The following is a 6,000-nucleotide window of genomic DNA, read 5'->3' as shown; positions in this document are numbered from 1 at the left end:
ACATTTGTTCTGCACACTTGAGCAACCAGCTGGCTATGAGTGGGCACTCAGCTAATCTGAGTGTGCCAACTATTGGGGTTCAGGGGTTATATACTTTAGTCAGTTTCTAGGTTCTCCCTCCTCCTCTCCCTTCCAGACCTTGGGACAGTCAGAAAGGCTTTCTTTCCCAGTTAGTGAAGATGATACACACAGAATTTCAAGGGCTTACCACCCCCTGCACTATTATAGTTTGCCTGTGATTCTCGGAAAGCCTGGCAATCTTATCAGACTGGGCTCAGGACTGCTGGGTCAAAAGGTAAGGCTCCCTTTTGTTTCTAGCATCCTGTTTTATGTTCTTTACTAGACTGTAAAGGGGAAGGCCTGCTTTATTTCCCCTCTGGCCTCTCATTCCTAGCTGCTACCTAACAGTTTGATTCCTGGTCAGGGGACGCACCCAGGTTGCAGGTTGGTTCCCAGTTGGGGCACATGTGAGAGGCAACCGATAGATGATTCTATCTTATGCATCGACATTTCTCTTCCTCCTTTTCTCTCCCCCTCTCCCTCTCTCGAAAAATAAATTTAAAAAATGACACTTAATAACAATACTTCAGAAAACTGGATTTAACTCTCCAACCACCCTGTCAGCTATTCACCTGGTACACACCTTATTGCTCTGGGAGAGGCATGTCCACCTGCTCTGGGCTGGGGGCTCAAGGTGGATCCACTCCCCTCCCACAGGGTCAATGGAAAGGCTTCTCCCTCATATGCACTGAGTGTCCTGCATCCTGAGGTAGACTTGCTCAGACAGGCTGACGAATAGCCCTGTGTCCACTACAGCTGGGATCATTTTGATAGATGTGTTCACTTCATTCCACTTGTGTACTCAGCCAAACCTCCAGTCCATAATAAAATTCCTATTATCTGTCACCAAGGGACCTGCCTTGTTGACAGCCACTTGAACTTCTGAGTCACAGCTTAGCACACTTGGACATAGGCCATTGTGATAACCTTGATGGGGATGCCCTTGTGCTACTGATCCCCAAAGTTCTTTGATTCTTTCCTGAAATCAGGGATTACAATGAAGCAACTGGCATGCCTGCCACAATCATCTCCTGGGTCAGGCAGCCTCCACTGCCCTTGATGAGATTGAGATTAGCATCTACTTCATCAGCACCATCCATGGCGAGGTCAACCTCTGGGTGTCAGTCCAGGTCACCGAGAGTTAAACCGTATCACAGGGGGAGTTGATAGGCCTGGAAGGAAGAGGGAATGCAGACGAAGTTCAGACTCCTTTGTTTTGCTCTTTCAGGTATTTGCTGCACAACATGGACAATTGTGTAACCACTTCCAGTCCCCAGCACTTGGTTATTCCTCACATGATTCCCCATCACCCCACCACTGGCAAGCTTCTTGGCCTCCTCGGCCTTGAGCATCATGAAGGACCCAGGAAGATGCTGTTGGCTTCTCTACCTTTGGAGCTGATCCTGCCAGTGCCCTCATGAAGCCCAGGCAGCACACACCCCAGTGGCTGAACATGGGATACTGGGACACCCAAGCCCACCAGGGCAGTGGGGCCAGGACCCACCCATGGAGGGTGCACAGTATGGCCCCATTTTATATAATTTCTTAGAATTCCTGATGCTTGTTCTCACATGTATTTCTCCCAGACTCTGCAGCTCAATTGACCAGGATGATGGCATATCTAAGCCCAAGGTCAAAACTGTCTCTCTGAACCCTGACAACAGCAGCTCAGCTTGGACCATTAACAGGGCTGTCTGGACCATTAACAGGGCTGTCCCTGCTCAGCTTATGGAACCAGGCGAACAGAGAATCCACATGGGCAATCAAGCATTAAAGCAGCTTACAGCTCAGACAGAGAGAAGTGGTTAAGGAGGAGGGAGAGAGGGAGTGTCCAGAGGTAATGACCCCTTTTACAGTGAACTTGATACCAAATGTGGCACTATCCCAATGATCTGCTTGTTACCTTGGCTATGGGAATATCACCAAGGCCTCTTTACGGCATTCAATCATTCAACAAACTGTCTGATCATGTATGATTTATCAAGCACTCTTCTGGCCCTGGAGAAAAAAGAGGTCAGAAAGCCCATATTCTCGGGAAACCAGCAGTCTGAAAACTGAATACGGGCACATAAATAAATGGATGCAAAAGGAGGTTATAGACAATTAAGGAAGTAACCCAAAAATCAGAGGGTTCTCAACCAATGAAACCATATTGGAGACCAGAACAGACTACATAATTTACAGAGCCCAGTGCAAAATGCAAATGCTGAGCCCCTTATTTAAAAGTTATTAAGAATGTCAAGAGAGCAGCAAGAGAGCCTTAAACCAAGCCCAGGCCCTTCTAAGTGCAGGTCCTGTGTGTTATGCGGGTTGTACAATCATGAAGTCGGCCCTGTTGGTGATTCTGGTCTCTGGAAGGATAAAAACCACCCCTGAGAGGACTTAGCTCAGTATATGTGCAAGGAGAAGTGGTCAGATAATTCAGAATAAGCCCTGTGCTTTTCCCACCCCAAGGATAACTTCTGAGATTGAGCATCATGGTGACCCAGCATGAGGACACAGTGGTGACTCTTTGTGTCTCAATCCTATTTCTATATCCCCTGAAATCATAAGGATCCTCATCCAAATCTCTCTGCACAGCTTCTCAGGATTCACAGGCAAGTGATTCCAAGGTAGCTTCTTCTGTGTCTGGCTCTGAAGACCATTCGCTAGCCAAGATCAGTCTCCAGCAACCTGATTAGAGGGGATGCTAATCAGAATCAGTTGAGTTCAGCCAGACACCCTGGGTTCCTGAAAATGCATGCCTTGGTCCACTGGGGAACCAAGAACCGCAAATGTTCTTGAATGTGCCAACAGCTCTAATAAGAGTGAAGAGTGCTTAATTAAAGAAGTAATTAGCTTTGTACATGGGAAGGAAAAAATGGAGGAAAGAAACATATATGGGTAACTTTTAGTTTAGGAGCTTAGCGTTTGAAAGGGAATCTTATTGCTGGTTTGTAGGGAGAAGCACAGTGCACCCCATCCTCTCACCCTACCCTAGGATGGGGAGTGTTTGACCTGAGGGAAAGTCAAGGACATAATGGGGCTGTGGTGCAAAGGACTGGAACTTTTGATGTGATTAACAAAGACGTTAAAAGCTCTGCCTTGCCAGTGGCTAGTCTCCTGGATTTCTCTCTTTCTATTGTTGCTATTCTTGGAGACTTATCTTTTCTTATCTTTTTCTTATCTTTTCTTTTCAGCTACTCTGGTAAGAGACACTTGAGGTGACCATTTGCTTGGAAGGGATGTCCACAGGTAAAAACCAAATGGTAGGTGGTTGAGGCCAGCTCTGCTCCAGGTTCCTCTAAAGAAATGCTTTCTTCCCTCTGTTCTTTCCTTTGTCATTGTGTTTGCCCTTCCTGCTTCCCCTTGTCATGGACTTAGTAGTATCTAAAGGCTGGGATTCAGGGGGTAGGACTCATAAGAAGTTACCAAGCCTGCTTATGTTCCAGGTCTTTGCCAGAGGTGCCAAAGGAAGGCCTTTAACCCACTTGTGGATGAGCCCAGCTACCAGGGTTTGAGGTCTTATAGTCATAAACCTTCCATGTAGCTCTCCCATGATTCTTTGATTTGACTCTCAAATGGAGCTGAATCCAAGCTTTACTGCACTTTGTGACTTGTCTTAATTAATTTAAACAAAATAAGCACTTATAAGTCCAGTATGGGCAAGGCACCTCTGATCAAAAACAAATTTTTATTATAGCTTGTGAAGAAACAAGTTAATTTTGGCTTGTTTATGGTAGTTATTAATTAGTTAGCATTGCATCTGACAATATTCTTCTGGCTAAAGTTGGTCTCAGTCTTTACAAAGCAAAAGTTTTATTGTGGAATTTGACTAAGACCAGCAGAGACAGGCAGTATGTTTCAAAACTAGTCAGCTGAATTGGAGGGGAGGCCAAAAGGCATTTCATTGAAACTGCTGAGCAGAGTTCCATCTCCGGCCTTGCCACCCTCCTCAAGGCCCTGCCGCCCTTTCTCTGTGATTCTCAGGAACGGCCTGTGGCACGTACACAGCATGCTGTCCCAGGAGGTCACGGACTCTGTCAAACATTTATTCCTATTCAATTTGTCTGTTTCCAGAGATCTGACTTCTAACTATTTACATTGTAGATTTTTTATTTTATTTTTTATGCTATTGTAGTTGTCCCACTTTTTCCCCCCTCTGCCCCCTCCTCCCAACCCACCCCCCCCCACTTCCACAATCTCCTCAACGTTTCCATGTCCATGGGTCCTTCATACATGTTCTTTGACTAGTCCTTCCCCTTCCTTCCACCATTCCCCACCTCCCCACTCCTCTCTTACAGTCCGTTCCATGTTTCTATGCCTCTGGTTCTATTTTGCTCGTTAGTTTATTTTTTCCATTAGATTCCTCTTGTAAGTGAGATCACATGGTATTTGTCTTTCACCAATTGGCTTATTTGAAAGTTTTGCTCTACTATAAAAAAATTAAACAGTCTCCTATACTCTTAACCTTTCACTCATGACCTCTTCTCCTTCGGGGCTGTAATAGAGACTTGGACTGCCCTGGAGGGCTCTGTGTCCTTGGCAGCCTCTCAAGTGGAGACGGCTCATCCTTGCACACTTGCTCTATCTGATGGACACAGGGAGTTTCTTTTGGCTCTATGCTTCTTCCCATACGGTACTGCTCTTGCATATTCTTTCAAACTCCTTTTCTTTGAAAACAGTATCCATCAGCTTCTTACTGCTATTAGTATCCTATTGCTTCTATAACAATTACCACAAACTAAGTGGCATAAAACATCACAAAATTATAACTTTATAAATCTGGAGGTCTGAAGTCCAGAATGGGTTTCACTGGGCTACAATCAAGGTGTCAGCCTGCTCTGCATTCCTTCTGGAACCTCTAGGAAATCAGCTGTTTCCTTGCTTTTTCCACCTTCAGAAATCCTGCTCAGACTACAGTCACCTGTTCTTCCCCTGCCTAGTTTCCTCTCACTAAACATGCTCTTTGACCTCACAAAGCCCTATAGTCCCCCTGTTACAATCTGCAAACAACCTGCTCTCTGATTAGTTCCTTCAGTGACAAGTTTATCAGCAACTCCATTCCCTCTGTCTCTTTGGCCTCCTTGCTCCCCTTCCTCAGCCGACTCCCACCCTTGCAGAATCACAGGCTGAGGGCTTCGAAGTCGTGAGGGAAAGCTGTCCATCACTGCACTGCCTGGCACCCCTACAGGCTTGGCTCATCGAAGGTGCTCCACAGTGCCTTCTCTCTCGAATCTGGTGAGCTCCCCCTGGCAGGTTCCACGCTGAAAATTCTAAACACGGACTTCTCCTCGAACGTCCTCCACAACCTCCACATCCCTCTCTCGTGGTATACAATGTCTTCTCAGAGTCCGAAGAGAAAATGGAAGCCACACGAGTCAGAGCATCCTGCATTTGTTCATCTGCCTGAAATACATCTCTTCTTGCCTCCTTTCTGTTAACTTAGGGGGCGAGGGGGCCTCCTTCTGTCTGACGGTCAAGTCCCTCTCCTGTGAGCCAATCCCATCTCCATCAATTTCCTCCTCTTTTAGACCTCCTTAGTCCCCCTCCATCCACACTTCTCCACAAACACGTTCAAGCCCTTCTAGCCCAAACACAACCCTTCCCTTCACACACACCTACCCTCAAGTCTCATCAAGTCTCTTTCTGCCTACAAAGGTGGTACATGAATAAACTGAAAAACATCACCAAACCTGAAAAACACTTACTCCTTCATTGTAAAATGAGAAAAAAGAAAACTTTTAGTAGGAAGTCATCCACCTCTACAGTGACCCAGAAGTAGGAGAGGATGCCGGTTTGGGGCCCAGACCTTACACATGGTCGTGGTGGTGGGCTTCTCTTTGTAGAAAGAACACAAGATTAGGCACAAACATGCAAGGTAGAAAAGTGGAAGGACAAGTAAAAGTGATGGGTCCTGAAGCTCAAACCATATCAGATTCCCAGTAAACCTGTCCCTGC

At 46.1% G+C, this 6,000-nt stretch overlaps 1 pseudogene; it reads right to left on the bottom strand.

Moving 5' to 3' along the window:
* Window positions 1-719: 719 nt before the first annotated feature.
* The window catches only part of LOC123812554, a 41,484-nt pseudogene continuing 36,203 nt past the window's right edge, over window positions 720-6,000 (bottom strand).

Source organism: Phyllostomus hastatus, unplaced genomic scaffold (genome assembly GCF_019186645.2).
Source record: "Phyllostomus hastatus isolate PE091 unplaced genomic scaffold, TTU_PhHast_1.1 phas_scaffold_93, whole genome shotgun sequence".
In the NCBI taxonomy this organism is placed as follows: Eukaryota; Metazoa; Chordata; class Mammalia; order Chiroptera; family Phyllostomidae; genus Phyllostomus; species Phyllostomus hastatus.
This window is presented reverse-complemented; position numbering and strand designations above follow the sequence as displayed.